Below are 16,261 nucleotides of genomic sequence, written 5' to 3'. Positions count from 1 at the left end.
AAAAATCTTTATTTTTACTTTAATTAAGTTGACTTTTTGTCAATTTTCAAAGCTGTTATCAGTCTCCGATTAAACGGATGATTAAGGTTTTCAAACAACAAAACCTTGTATCATTCCAGATCATTTTTTTTAAATTGCTTTTACACCAGTACTGCAAAGTACTGGGCCTCTAATAGAGTGTAAGTCCCAAAAACCTTCTCTTCTTAGCTTGTTTTCAAAACTGTATTTTCAAAATCTTCTTTCTGTTTTCAAAACATTCTTCTGGTATTTGAAGGGCATTATTCCCGGTGAAACTCTTCAGATACCTATGTGACCTTTGTCCATCTTCACTTCTTCTGTTTTCAAAAACCATTAACTGTTTATCATATACATTCAACTGTTATCAACAAAAACAACAAAAATACTGTTGAGGCTCTGTACATACTTCTTCAATGGCCTCCACTCCATCCAGGTTAGGCTTTACAAGCTTTCAATTTACAGTCTTTATTTAAATTACTGTCAAATATAAACTGTGCATATATTAGTTTAGAACTGCGTTTGAGTATAAACCTTAGGACAGTTAAACTATATATATATATTATAGGAATATGACCTAGGATTGAGAATGTCTTCCCGGTGAAGGCTCTTTCCTAATTAGAGATCTGTAGTTCAAACCCCCAAGATGAATTATTCCCGGTGAAACATCTTGGTAAAAACCTTAGAATCCAAATATAGGACACATCCACCCAAAGAGGAATTATTCCCGGTGAAACCTCTTACCCATTTGCTTAGAGCCAAAATAAGTTCAAAACTACATAAGCTTTCTCTTGTGCTATAACAAGGACCCTCGATTAGCCTCCTCTTGGGCTTTGTACAAAGGACCCACAGGCTTCTTAAAAGCATTTCCAGCTTCCTCTTGAGCTTGTATACAAGGACCCATCAGGTTTCTTATAAACATAGGAACAGGTCTTTAGTCACCTTTTAGCCTACCCTGGTGAGTTTCTTCCAATTTAAACCAGACTTTAAATAAGCTAAGTTTGTCTCAATTTTGCATTGAGTACACTTTTTGGAATGAGAGACATGGACAGTCTCTGTCACCCTTATCTTCATCAATCTTCCTTAGCAGAGTCTAGGATCCATGTTTGATCATCCTCAGCATTGAGTCAGCCTTCATCTTGGGCTTTAAACAAGAAGTCTCACTAGATAATCTTTCTGCCATCCATTTTAATAAAAAACCCCTGGAAAGGGTTAGCCTCCAACATCTGTCTAAAATGTCAAAATCCCTGGAAAGGGTTAGCTTCCACACATTCCTCCATTTTAATAAAAAAACCCCTGGAAAGGGTTAGCCTCCAAAGTCAATTAATAAAAAGAATGTCAAAAAATAAATAATTTCATTCTCTTAGGAGATAATTTCCCCAAAAGAGTCAAAACCCCTGGAAAGGGTCAGCCTCCAAAAAACATGATAAAAGTCAGTCTTTTACCAAACAATTTCTCCAGCTGAGTCAAAATCCCTGGAAAGGGTTAGCTTCCAAAGAAAAATAGTCTTTTAATAAATAAAACCTCCTCAGTAGAGTCAAAACCAACAAAAACAGTTAGCCTCAACCTTGGGCTTCATACAAGGCACCCAAACAATAAAACTCCCCTGTCAAGAGTCAGCCTCAACCTTGGGCATTGTACAAGGCAGATAATAGAGTCTCCCCAGTGAGTCCTTCATCACTCAGTAGCCACAACCTTGGGCTTTGTACAAGGCAGATAAACCATATCTTTCATGTGTCAAAGATTCCTAACACTTAGGATCTTTCCCCATATAGTCATCCATACTTAATTCATTTAAGAGTCCGCCACAACCTTGGGCTTTGTACAAGGCAGAAAATAGTGTTTTTCCCTAGCTAAAGTCAGCCACAACCTTGGGCTTTGTACAAGGCACATAAATAGAGTCTCCCTAAGTAGAGTCAGCCTCAATTCTGGGCTTTGTACAGAACACTAAAATACCCTGTAATTAATCCCCAGTGGAGTCATCTCCCAGAGTCAATAATATTAATTAATCAATCAAAAAAAAAGCCTCAAGCTTGGGCCTCATACAAGCCAGCTAAAGTCAAATCTTTTATACAGTAGATAGACATAGCTTATCTCCATAGAGAGATATTTTTACTACTCTACCACATTCAAACAAACAAACATTTCATTTCAATTTTAATCAAGTCTCCCATTTAGGATTTTGAAAGGCATGAGCTGGCAGTAAAACCCAGACATGTGGTAACTTTCCCTAATTTGGATGAGCATCTTTCTTTCATTTAAGAGGCATTTGACTGGTATACTTGCACATACACAAGTAAGGTCCCCCTCTTGAATGAAATGAATTCAGTTATTCTGTCACTCCTTTAAATGTTTGTGGTAGAATAGTACAAATACCTCTCTGTAGAGATAATTTCATGTCTCTTTACTATAAACAGAGATTTAATTCCAAGCTTCAACCTTGAGCTTCAAGCAAGGCACCAAAAATAATTAATTTCCCTAGTTAGTTCCTCGAACTACATTAAGCTCTGACTTCCACTAGGGATATGTAGGCATGAGGTTCACAAGGAATCTCAGCGAGCTAATAAAATACCAAAAATAGTCAGTTTGTCTGTCTGTCTGTCTTTTAAAATCAATTCAATTCTCTCTCCTAATACAAAGGAGAAACTTTCCCAATCATAGCAATAAACACAAACACAATGACACAGAGAAGGTTCCTGTAGAGTACTACAGATATGTAGGGTGTTTAAACACTTCCCTATGTATAACCGACCCCCCGGACTCCAGAATTTCTAGTCTAGGTGTAAATCCCCACACTTAGCAAACTCCTAGGGTTTAGTTGAGATCTTTTTTTCCCTTTCCTACTCGTAGGACAAATAAGAAAGTTCGTGTGATATCGTAGGAAGAACTGAAACAAAATTCATCCCACCACGGGCGCATTCTCCTTCCAAATTTCGCGTGAAGGGTTTAGCGTGCCGTCCTCCCAAGTGAAACGGGGAGGTAAAAGAAAACGACACCACACCTTCCCTTGGATAGCCCTTTTATAAAAGCGCTATTATAATGTGTATAACAAAAAGAAAAATATACACAACTACGTATTTTTATTTTTATTTCACGTTTTTCCGCACTAAAAAAAGCCACTTTTATTTTACGTTCTTCCAAACTAAAATAGAATACCCAATTTTTTATTTCACATTCTTCTAAATTAAAAAAAAAAAAGAAAAACAATTTTAAATAAAACACATATCCCTCTCACATCTATCTACTATCTACTATCTACCCATTATTATTGAATTGGCCAAACTGGCCAAATTGTCCCTTGCACAAATTACATTTACAAAGGAAAAAGGGCAATTTTGTAATCAACTAAATACAACACAAAATCTTCACCTTTTTCAACAAGTGTTACATTTCCATTGGTCCAACTTGATTTATTCTACTTTCCCTCCATAACACCCTTTCTTTCTAGCACAATTTCAAATTTCACTTTTCACTTTTTTCTAATAAACTCTTTTCAGATCTGTTTTGCAACCCTAAATTTCTTTCTCTATCTCTATCTCTTTCTCTGCTCATCAACTCATCCATCTTCTCCTAACCATAGCAAAATAATTTCCTTCACTCTCTCTCCACTTTCAAAACAACATATTTGCTCTTCTTCTCTCTCTTTTAATTTCTGCTCTATACTACCATTTTTTGTTTGATTATGTATTGTGGTGTGGCAGTTATACCGGAAAACTACAAATCTTGCGTTTGGCATGCTAGGGAGTTTGCTAATGGGGAACTGAAAGATGAGCTTTTCTGCATTCGTTTTCCACCCATCGAAAGTAAGTATGAGCTCTTCTGATTTTTAACTTTAGGGTTTGTCATCACTCCGTATCTGTCGTTTTGATTTTCCTTGTCTCTGCTTCACAAACTGGTTTCGCCTCTTAACTGTGTGTTTTGTCTCTAATGTTTCAGTTAAAGATTTTACAACAATGCTCAAAAGATCATACCTTTTCTACAAATCTGACTTTTGGTATGTGTTCATCTTTCAAAATATGAACCTATTGAAAAAAATCTTTCAAAATCTGACGTTTTGCTACATGTTTTTTGTAAATCAGTGAAAATGTTTCTTGGATGTTTGTGTTGATTATGTTAGAGCTATGGTTTTGTCATATTGCAGGTTGAAACAGTGTTGTTCTTTTGTGAATAAGTTTATACAACTTTAAGTTGTTTTCAATAAGTTGTTTTCAGTAAGTTGTTTTCAAAGTTAACCAAATAAGCTGTGTTTAATTACCAATGCTATGATTTTATGTATAAGTTGGTTTTCACTTGTATGTATAAGTTCTTCTTCTTCTTCTTCTTCTTCTTCTTCTTTTCGTCTAATTTTTGTTATCGATTCGTTGCTGTGTTGATTTGTTGTTGTTAACTAATGCTTAGATTGTGGTTTGTTAACTGGTGAAGGATTGTTACAGTTCGTTATCAACGTTTTGTGCTTTGCTCACCACATGTTCGATGAAAGGTCTCCACCGAACAAGGCCTCCCAGCACTTTCTGTGTCTTCCTGTTTGTATCTATGTGTTTTTCACTGTCTGTTGTAGGTTCTTTTCATTTTACGACTTATAATTTATAATGTGTTGTTCTAACTTTCCTCTTTTGAAAGTAAAGGAAAAACCTCCATATGAAGCCAAGGCTGCAAAATGGAAAGTTAAATATGAAATCTTCTTTTTTGTTGTTGATATTTTTTGTTGGATGCTTACTAGAATTTTAGATAACTAGATCTGCTTTTTATGCATTTTTTTATGCTGCAGCAAAATATGGAGTGATCATACTATGTACTAGGTAAAGCTTTGTCGCCTCTATTCATCTCTCGCTGCTCCATTCAAACTCAGGTATGCAATACATCTCTTTAGACGATGGTTTTCCAATGTCTTCAAGTTCAGTTTCAATTATTATAAGTTTTGTTTCGAAAAACTTCTGAGTATGATGTATATTTGGTGGTTTGTTTGGTTTGTTTAAATTGCTAAAACCTATATCTTGGGAATCATTTGAAGGATCTGAAAACAAAACCTGCTCTTCTCTGTGTCGCTAAGATCGCTCATGACACAAACTCATATCAGAAACAGCAAGCACATGACGATCTTACCGAGATTGATGAAGGTAAACTAGGATCTTAGTTGGAAACAGAAAATTATTTACATAGCAAGTTATCTTCCCCAGTTTTTGTGCTTGTATTCACAGGCTGCATAGAAATTCAGAGAAAATTATTTTGTAGCATACAACTGGTGAGTTTTATATGTTGAACTAAACATTTTAAAGTTCTCATCATACTGCATGTTGATTGAAAGAAATTGGCAAATTTATCTGAAGTAGATTGGCGGTATGGCTATGACAAATGGTTTAGTTCCTGCAGTCGAAGAAAGGTTTGTTTCAGTTTCCATCGAGTTACTGGTATATTTACGTAGCATCATCAGCTAATTTGCAGATTAATTTGTTCACGTAAAGCTACAGAATGAAACAAACTACAGTAGCATTTTGCTCACTACATTCTAATGGAAGTAAATTACTCAAGGCTCTATTTTCAAGTAGCATTTTGCTTTGTAATATATCCCTGCATCACTATGAGTTGTTGATGTCTTGCAATATAACTCTTAATCAACCTTACATTTTAGTTTTAAATTCATTTAGATGCCCAGGCCTCCTATCTTGATCAAGGGCATGTCAAATTCATAAAGCAGAACATTTTTCGTGTTTAGAAACTAGCCGACATCTAAACTAATACATATTTCCTTTCCACGGTACGATTGTTACTGCACTAGCGTTGGAAAGGGATGCCTTTTCAATGCAGCTACGGTGCAAGTGATGATGTCGATGTTACAAAGTCAGTTTTGATTCTGCTTTTTGTTTCTGTTTATATGTTTAACTGTCTACATACATAATGTTGCTTTGGTTTTTCTCTAGGTTTAAATTTTGCCTTTCATGTGAAGTATCAAACATTATACTGACAATGCTCATTGTATCACTTGATGATGATGTCGTGAAAACTATTGAGACTTATTTGAACCTGAATGAGGTAATATAATGTCTCAATTTCACATAATTCATTTAATCACTATCAGCTTTATACTAATCAACTTTATATTAATCATATTACTGTTGAATTTTGGAGAAGAGTGTTCTTAAATCTTGAAAAATGGATTCCCTTGCAGAGTCCATCAGAAAAGGTAATAAATCTTTTTAGCGTTTAAACGGATTAGCTTAAAACCAAGAAAATGTTAGCATTGAATGTTTCATTTTCTGACATGTTGTTTGATTTCAGGTATATGAGTATTTTGCATCAATTCAAACCACAGGTGGCAAGATTTTTATTACACATGCAGATTTGATGCGCACTATTGTTCCTGACTTTCATCCTTCTGAATCGAGCCGTGTTAGAGAGTTTTTTTTAAGAGGGAAGCAACTTCCCGGAGCGTTACAATGTGATCCTTCTAAATTTTTTATGCTCTTTGACACAAACAATGATGGACTCATTTCTTTTTCAGAGTGAGAATTTGTTGTCTCTTTTATTTGCTTGAAACTTATCTGTGAATCTGTGATAAGAAACTGAATAGCATTATCTCAGATTTCCAAGTTCAATTGCAAATAACTTTTGATACATACATGTTGTTTACCATTCAACTGATTTCTTGATAACTTGAGTTTTAAGCTAGCTAATAGTGAAACTGTTACTTCTTCAATTTGGATTTTACTTTTGAAAACATCATAAGCTATATTTAAAAACATATTATGTTTTGGCATTCAATTTTGTTGATAGAATTTTCATTGAGGTTTGTTTGTTGTGTTGTCGACAAAGAAATAGACAGGGAAGACAAATGATATATGAAATAAAGGTCCTTTCTTATATTGACTGATTATTTATACTTGTGATTTTTTTCTTCTTAATAACATTTATCTACATCATATCCATATTTGCTTAATCTGTTGCAGAGAAGACAAATGCATTGTTGGTTTGGGAGCAGTAAGAATCATATTGCGGCATGTCTTCATTTAAATCTTGGATACAAGATTCAATTTTACTTATTATTAGGAACCAATTTATCAAATGTAGAGCTTGGTGTTAGGTGAAGAAATTGGGAGTATATATCTCTGTCAGGAACCAATGTATCAAATGTAGAGCTTGGTGTTAGGTGAAGAAACTGGGAGTATATCTCTGTCATTGGTTCGTTCTGATTCTGATTTAGGAGCATGTGACCAAATTAGTTTCTTTTGGCCATGCATTGTGTTATGAGTAGTTACGTTGGACCATATTGTATTATTTTGTTTGATCTGCCTATGCACAACTTGGAGATGCTAAGGATCCTATTAACAATTTTGGATAAGTTTCTTTTTTTTTTAGTATTCATCTCCTTTATATTTTGTTTGAATTTGGTTGATTATGGTGTTGTTTTGAGAGTCGAATATTGTTTGTTAGTGTAATACATAAGTATCTTTGCAGATTTAATGTTGATTCATAGGATTGTTGTAATAAAGCTTTGTAAATGTCGATAAGAATTTTTTCCAGCTAGAATTTTCCACCCATTTCCAGCTAGAATTTTCCACCCAATTAATCTTGCATATGGCTTATGGTTTATGTGAAATATGGTTTGTATGCCGTATCTTGAATAATGGATCAATTTCTAACCTTTTTTTCTTGGTTTTTTTCTGATAAATATTAAACCTACAATATTAGATCAATAGAACTAAATATTAAGTTTAAATATTAAATTAATAGATTTTAATTTTTAATTGAAAGTAATTAAATTAAACTAATTAAAACCAATTAAATATCACTTATCTAAATTTGTCAATTTGTCAGTAATGTTAAAAATGTAGTTGAAATACTTTTATAAAAGAAAATTTCTTTGGCCACCTCCCAACCTTCTAGTCTACCTCTAGTGAAAAACTCAGACTACCCCTGACTTCGGAAATGCATTTCCGAAATGCAAGAAAAAGGTGTTTTCGGAGATGCATCTCCGAAAGCGCCTTTTTTTTTCAAAATTTGTCTTATTTCGGAAGTTCATTTCCGAAAACAGCATTTCGGAAATGAACTTCCGAAATAATGTGCGTTTTGCAGATTAAGCAAAACACTCCCCCTCCCCCATTCATTTACCCTAATTCAACATCAAACACAACCAAAGGAGAAATTTTGTGCAAACACACTTCCAAGGCTGCATCAAAGCTCCCATCACATTGCTATACTACATTCAAAAGCCCTCAAATCACTCAATTTGTAAGTTTTGAATTTGTTAGATCCATTATTCAAATGCATGTTATTTAGGTTTTCAATTGCATAAATGATATATGGGTAGGTTGTTAGTAGTATTTAGGTTGTTTAGAAGCATTTTGAGTTGTTTTTAAGTCTGGTTTTGGGGTCTGCCATGGAAGTTGCAGAAAACTTCATCGCAGGGGTGTTTCGGAAGTTCATTTCAGAAAACACCTCCATCCCAGTTTCGGAAATGAACTTCCGAATTGTATCAGAAGTTCAATTTTTTTAGTTTTTTCTTTTGTGTGGCATATTAATTGATTTCAATTGTTTACAGAAACATGTCAGGCAACCAACCAGCACGCATCAGACAGGGTAGGGAGACCCAGACTGCGTCGGCTAGACGCGAGCGGGCGGCGGCGCAGCTGGCGTCGACACAGGGACGGGGGCAGGGCCGGGGACGACGTGTGCGAGTTCCCGTGGGCGAGGGAGAGGGTACATCTGCTTCAGGATCTAGGAGTCGGCTGGCTCTGGTATCTTCTTCCCGCCAGCGAGAGGAGGAGGAGGAGGATGAGGAGGAGGTGGCGGCAATGCCCTACCACGAGCCGGAGGGGGTACCGGATGTTGACCCTCCAGCCGGGGAGGAGGATGAGCAGGAGGACAGCTATCCGGGAGGGCCCTTTGACACTTCCGTGCTGATTAACTACCACAATCACGTCGCTCGGCGTATCTGGGAGGGAGAGGTATTTTTTATAATTTAACCGTTTATTTGTCACCATTTTTTATAATTTAACCGTTTATTTGTAGCTTATTTAATATATGTCGCTTATTTGTTTTTTTTTGTAACAGGAGAGAGAGCCGTTGAAAATGGTGAACCACGCCCGGAAGATTTTCAGTCTGTTTAAACCAGCAGCTGAGTCGTTTAACGACCATGTGCGAGGTTCAGGGCTTAGCGGGCTCTGCATGACGGGGTACACCACCATCAGCACCGGCCTGCAGGGGGCATTTGTGGAGGGCTGACACAAGGAGACGTCCTCTTTCCACTTGCCGGTTGGGGAGATGACGATCACCTTGCATGACGTGTAGTGTCTTCTCCACCTGCCGATTAGGGGGCCGCTGTTGCACCACTCCCGGATCCAGAGGGTCGAGGCCATTGAGTGGATGACGCTCTATTTGGGCATGGAGCACGAGGTTGCTCACTTTGAGTGCGTCACGACATCTGGGCCTCATGTCCGATTCACCACACTGAGCTGCTATTTTGAGCACCACCTGGACGCGGCGGTCGAGGCTGAGGAGGCGGGTGACGAGCTATTCACACACTATCACCGCGGTTGCGCTCTCCGGTGTTGGTACATGCATGTGGTAGGCGCTGCATGCTTTGTGGACAAGAGTGCAAGGTACGTCGACGTGACCTACCTTCGCTACTTCATGGACCTAGATACCGTTCACCAGTGGAACTGGGGGGCAGCAACTCTGGCATACCTCTACCAGAAGCTGAATGAGGCCTCCAACTGGAGGACGAGGCAGTTGGTCGGATCCTGCACACTACTTACGGTACGTTTTATTTTAATACATTATCGTATTTATTTATTTATTTATGTTTCGTATTTATTTTTAATACATTATAGTGGTCGGGTTTATTTATTTTTTGTTTTCGGATTGTATCTTTCGCACAGTATTATTATTATTTTCGGCTTGTATATATTATTTGGATTTGATTTATCATATTAGTATTTTCAGTTTATCTGTTGCTTATTTTATTTGGCGTTTGCGTTTAATTAAAAATGCGAGACTGTTAAGAAAAAACATAAAAAAAAAACACAGTTTCTGCATAATTCGGAAGTTCATTTCCGAAACCCCCCAAAATCTGAATAAATGTGTTTTCGGAAGTACATCTCCGAACACACCCCCCATGAGGTGTTTTCGGAAGTTCATCTCCGAAGACACCCCCCATGAGGTGTTTTCGGAGATGCACTTCCGAATTGTGAATTTTTTTTTAAAAAATCAATGCTTCGGAAGTTCATTTCCGAAGCAGAGGTATTTTGGGTTTTTCGCTGGGGGTGACCCCCATAGGGAGGTGGCTAAAGAAAAAACCTTTATAAAATAGCATGAGACATAATCTTACACATAAAAGCAATTACAGTAAGAAATGATATATGGTACTACAATGATATATGGTATTTTTTCTTCCATTTGGATAATGAATGTGTTTGCGTTGTCACAGCTTTCCATCAGGTGAACAAGGTGGATGCTTATTCAAGAATAAAACAAGAACTAGAGTCAAAGAAACAATAATTCACCTATGATTAATTTTTAATTAACATTTTTTTACCATACAAGTAATGTATCACTAAAATTATTAATTTTTTATTGTATTCTAATGAAACAATGAGATGATAATTTGTAAATTTTGTCAATTTCTATAAATTTTATCACTTAAATTGTTTTTACGGGTCACTATCACCATAATATTTTTTTATTTTAATCAACAAAATATTTATATTATTAGTGATTTTATAATAACAATTATATATCAATAATAATCAAACCATATCAAATGATCTAAGATATAAATGAACCTTCCCGTGCGGAGACATGGGTGTTCTACTCTAAAACTCATCCTCACCGACTGTAGATCTCATCGCCACCATCATGGATTTCCAAAGTCCCTTACCCTCCTCACCTTCATCAAATCAGAAACTCTCATCCTCACCCTCACTCTCGTTGAACACACTCTATTGAAGGTTTTTTAACTACTGTGTGATTGTCAAAACCTTCTTAATCTCTGTAAAACCCTTATCGATGAGAGCCATCGACCTAATCTGCGAAAGCCTCGCCCCATGTCTACCTCCACGAGAGCGGATACATAGAAATCTTCAGATCTCAACTACTCCAACATCGCAATTTTGAGAATCATTCGCCTTGATACTTCCTTAAATCGGTAATTCTTTCAACCCTTTCAAATTCCAGTAGAAATTAGTTTCTAAAAGTCACAATTTTTCTCTAATTAGGGTTTTTTGATATGCAAAATTTGGGGCTTTGATACCTCTTCTATTGTCTCACTAGCTTGGGAACTTGAGTTAAGCCAAATAATGGATGAGTTGGCATGCTGGAATTGTATCGATGTATGTTGTGAAATTGTTGAGGTAGATCCTTAGTGTGGGTGGCTTTTTTTGGTGGTACTGCATATCATAGGAGGTATTTTGGTGTTTGTCTCAGCTTAGTTTCATATATGTTTCTACAGTTTATGAACCATCTTTTTATCATCAAGCTATTTCTGATCCTGAGTCGAGAAAAATACATGGGAGTTATTGTCGTTTGGGGTGCTGCTTACATTGTTGTCGCAGTTCTTGCTTCTTTTCAAGCCATTAGTTATCTTTGCACCACTCTCTAAACTCGTGGAAGTAACTGGCTGCAATTTCGTAAAGCTACGATGGGTTATGCACAACTTGTTATTGGTTCTGCTGGTAGTATCAACTGTCAAGGTAATTTACGGCATTTACTTTGCTTGTTTGGAAAAATAATAGGTATTATGTAGTTGAGGTTTGTTTGGATTAACTTATTTTAGCTTATTTACTAACTTGAGCACTCCTTATAACTTACATGAAAATATGATTTTAATTAACCCTGTGAAAGAAATAGCTTATACATAACACAAGCCCTTATATGATAAGCTTTTATTTATGTTAAAAGCACTCAATTAAGATGTTTATTCAAACAAGGCCTTGACATTTTTGTAATAAAACTATCATACTATTCTCAACCCTTATTTAAATGTTGAGATAGCTGTGATTAATGTGTGTTTTTCTTTGTTGATTAATCTACATATCGCTCGAGTTTGTACCAACACAGAAACTGTACGACGATCAATACATATTGCGAACCTTGATCCTGCTGCTGAAAATTTTGACTATCCTGTTGCGATGGGTAAGCAGAATTTGTGTGGCTTCTTTTTGTTACTTCATGTTTCTTGCCTCGCAGAGCTTTACTTTTTTGTTTCCTTAATAGTTTTATTTAGACACCTTGAAGATAAACTCAATGATTAGCTCGACGAGGAGCTGGACAATTATTTAGATGATGAGTACTTGGTTTTTGACTGCCCTGGTATTTATTCTCGTTTCTCTAGTTATTTGTAGCTTATTTATATTTTGAAGTACTGATATCCAAAATTTACAATTATGAGATTTTGTGACTGAGGGGATAATGTTTTATAAATCGAAGTTACATGATTCAAGGTTACAAAATCAGAATTGGTAGCATAATTCAGCTATTGGTTATAGTAATATTTTTCTTTTTAGAATCAACAGCCAGACTGTGTAGATGGACCAAAGAAGTCTCTTATGCAGATTATTATGAGCGCATTTTAACGAATGGTGTACTCGGTGTTCAAAGAGGACAGATTCCGCTAGGCATGTTAATTGCTTACTTGTAGCTTCATTATGTTTTTTTCTTGGTTCTTTTACTTCAACATTTTTTCCCTAATTTCAAAAATAGTTGGTTTTGTTTAGCTGGAATTCTGAATTGGAAGATCTTCTTGATTGCTTTATCAACTAGTTTTCGACTTTTCATTGTGGTTTGGTGCACGGATTCAAAGATTCTTTGTAACATATTGCAATTTGATGAATTTTAGCCATGGAATACTTACAAAAAATTTAGTGCTTGTTTGAATTGAATATGACTTTTATTAAATGACACTGGCTCAATGGTTTATAGAAACTTAACAATATATGTTTTGTCAAAACTATGGCAGGACACTGTCATTGTGATTACATTGACAGTAATGCCATTGACTCTATTCAAATTCACCATAAATATAAACCAAAATGCCATTGACTCTATGGAAACTGATTCTATCAAATTCACTTTAAATATAAACAAGCACTTAGTATGTTGCTATACTTGCAATGGTGGCTTGCTTATTTAATAAACTTTTTGTTGCTGCTGTGCAGGGTAAAGCATATAACAAAATGGAGGCAACTTAAGTACTTGTTTCACTATGGGTAAGGAATAGGATTAAGTAAGTAAATTTACATTATATTATTTTTCTAACAAGAGATAAAGTTGATTATCCTTAAGTGAAAAATCAATTTTATTTTTTTCTCTGTCTCTAGATATTTTCAAAAATTAAATTCAAAAAATGTTGAATCACAAGTACTGCATTAACAAGTCCTTGTCTATGATGCTGGCCAGGTTTTACTATCTCCATTTGCTAAAAATTCAGCAATAATTCCTAAACAAGTTGTTAGAACACAATACTTATCTACACAAGCATATGTCATTATAATAACATTTAACTTTTAAAAAATAGTTGGTAAAGTAAACTTAAAAAAATAAATTCACTATAATAATATTTGTGTATGTGCCTTATAATCATGTAAGTAAAATTATACCTTTCATTTTGATGTAAAATGCAATGAAATATTACAGTGATAAATCCTACATCTTATGATATTCACGTACATGTATCTAAAACTTTTATCGTAAATGTATTTCTCAATTATGCTATTAAATTTATTTTTTACATTGCTACTAATTAATAGTCTTAACTTATCTTTTCTCTCATGTGTGCTGGTGATTGTGTTGGTAAAGGTTTTAAAGAGCAGCAATGACAAGGAGGAAGATGGAAGTAATCTCAGAGTTTATGTAAGAAATAAAGTAAAAGTATTTGTATTTTCTTTTGGTATAAGATTGTATAAATGTCATGAAATTATATTGTTTATGATATCTATCATTATGATTTTAATCAATAAAAATTAATTGATGATAATTTAATTGAAATATGTGTTTTTTTGGTTGATATTCATATTTTAAGTAGAATTGTTGTGTTGTTTTTGTTCTAATATTGAGCTACAAAATATCTAATTATCATTTCGACAAATGAAAATAAAAAGAACAATAAGAATCTTTAATAGCGCTTTTTACGAAGTGATATTAATGTATACATCTATGATAGCGATTTTTGAAAACACGCTACTAAAATTAGAGCTAACAATAGCGCCTTTCAGAAAAACGCTATTATTTCTTGTTATAAAAGCCTATGAAGTAGCGCACAAACTAAGCTTTGATAGCACATTTTTAAAAAATGCTATTAAAAATATAACTTTTAATAGCATTTTTAAAGCGCTATTAAATGTGTCTATCTTATAATAGCGGGAGCTTTAATAGCACTTAAAAGCGCTATTAAAAGCTAAAAAAAGCGCTATCAAACATTAATTTTGGCGTAGTGAGTAAAACATGATTGAGACACCAACCGAGAGTAAAGCACGATCAAATAGCATCGAGAGTAAAACATGATCGGATATAAATAAAGATCAATCAAGAGTAAAACGTGATTGAATAATATTAAAGGTTAATGCCAAGTGAGTTGGACTTCGATCTCAAGGTAAGATGTTGATAACAACAAGACTTGGAAAAATATAAATGAGCATGAATTTGTTTTTATGCATGATGTTAAATTTTTCTATGCATGATGAATGCTCAATGAAATGTAGTTATTTATGACAACTGAGATTGACTCTTTTGTGAGGCAAGATTGGAGCTTTGATTCCTCAACACGGGAACTCTAAAAAATCCGCTTGGAAAGAAGATGCTTGAACAAACTTCTTGTCACACTGATAACTGTATCAAACAAATGATCCTTTGAGAAGGACTGATAAATTGTGCTGAAGAAGATTGCCCCTGATTGAATAATTGTTGCAAGTTAACTGATCATGGCTTCAGTTGAACTATGTTGGGGATGAACTGATCGTGGATTCAACTCTTGAAATGAATGTTGGGAAGACTTGCCATAATATACATCTTGAAGAGGATATTCTGATCAACAAATCTTGATTAAACATATGAACAACAGGATCTTGAAGTAACGTGCCCCTGATAGGATCACTGACCAAGTTTCTCGACTGTTTGAACTTCCTAGAAGATGAGTGCTTACTTGCAAATAAAATGTTCATTCAAGAATGGTAATTTTAATGCAATGCTCAAAACATATTTTTGAAATCAAAGTCACTTTGTAAAGAAAATGGAATCACTGGTCAAAACATAAAGGTTAAGACAATCAATGTGAAAGATAAATCAAAGATATGGTATCAACATAAATGATTGGTAAATCTCTTGGGAGTCAGCTTACGCAACCTTGTTGTAGTATGCTTTCAATATAAACCTTGCTTCAATTAGGGCTTTTGAAGGTTGTAACGTGGTCAGGTTCACGGTTTAAAAAACAAAAGGTATAAGGCTCAAAATTTTTGTAACCCACATTATCCTCGTGATGATCTTCAGTCCTAAACTCAGTTAATTCAAAATATGCATTCAGGTTCCAAGAGACTTCTGGAATTTTACCTATTGTAATGATGATAGTTCACAAGCCAAGAAAACTTAGAGATGACAGTCACTTCTTCCTTTTGATAGTCACAACATTTTGTGGTTCAAGAATTTATTGACTTCTCTCTATTTTCTTTCTTTTGATATCCCTAACTTTTGCCTGAACTGTTTATTTTGAAACTTACAGTCAGCGGGATGCCTTAATTTTTGCCTAAGTCATTTTTTGATTTTGACTTAGCAGGCTTTTCGTTGATTTTCTTTTTTGATACTTTTTTTTTTTGAAATATAGTGACTACCTTGCTTAATGATTATACTGAACCATCGTCGAATTTTGATTGGCATCTCCAGCACTTCTTTGATGTATGCGGAGGAAAACTTGTGATTAAAACACTTGTTGAAAGGTGTATTGAATGATTCTCTTAAAATAGAATGCACAACCAAATTAACTGGGAACTACCCTGCCCCGGGTTAAAATGTGAGTTATTTCGTATAGAAAGAAACACCAGCTTTTAGGCTCAAAGGGGTTGACGAGGGATTAACTTCTTTATTTCTCCAGTGTTTAGGAATGGAAACAATGCCTGTACATCGTCAGCAAAGTTTTATTTGAAAGCATACAGTTCAACAACCTGGGTATTTCGTTGTCACCATCCTCCCTCCAATCTTTGCATAAAACACAAGTTTGATAGAGAAAGCAAAATAGAAAAAAAGTTTTGTAAAAGAAGCATAAACC

The 16,261-nt window shown here is 35.0% G+C and overlaps 1 long non-coding RNA gene across 4 annotated transcripts; it reads left to right on the top strand.

Moving 5' to 3' along the window:
• The first annotated feature begins 10,779 nt into the window (after positions 1-10,779).
• Positions 10,780-15,566, top strand: LOC131642106 (uncharacterized). 4 transcript variants are annotated; one of them, XR_009295746.1, is made up of 4 exons: positions 10,780-12,141; positions 12,223-12,318; positions 13,164-13,404; positions 13,804-15,566. It is a non-coding gene; the product is annotated as an uncharacterized LOC131642106 (long non-coding RNA). The 4 variants fall into 4 exon arrangements; XR_009295745.1 differs by having other exon boundaries at positions 13,164-13,231; positions 13,326-15,550; XR_009295743.1 differs by having other exon boundaries at positions 13,164-15,496.
• Positions 15,567-16,261: the final 695 nt, after the last annotated feature.

This window comes from Vicia villosa, unplaced genomic scaffold (assembly GCF_029867415.1).
Source record: "Vicia villosa cultivar HV-30 ecotype Madison, WI unplaced genomic scaffold, Vvil1.0 ctg.004496F_1_1, whole genome shotgun sequence".
Lineage (NCBI taxonomy): Eukaryota > Viridiplantae > Streptophyta > Magnoliopsida > Fabales > Fabaceae > Vicia > Vicia villosa.
This window is presented reverse-complemented; position numbering and strand designations above follow the sequence as displayed.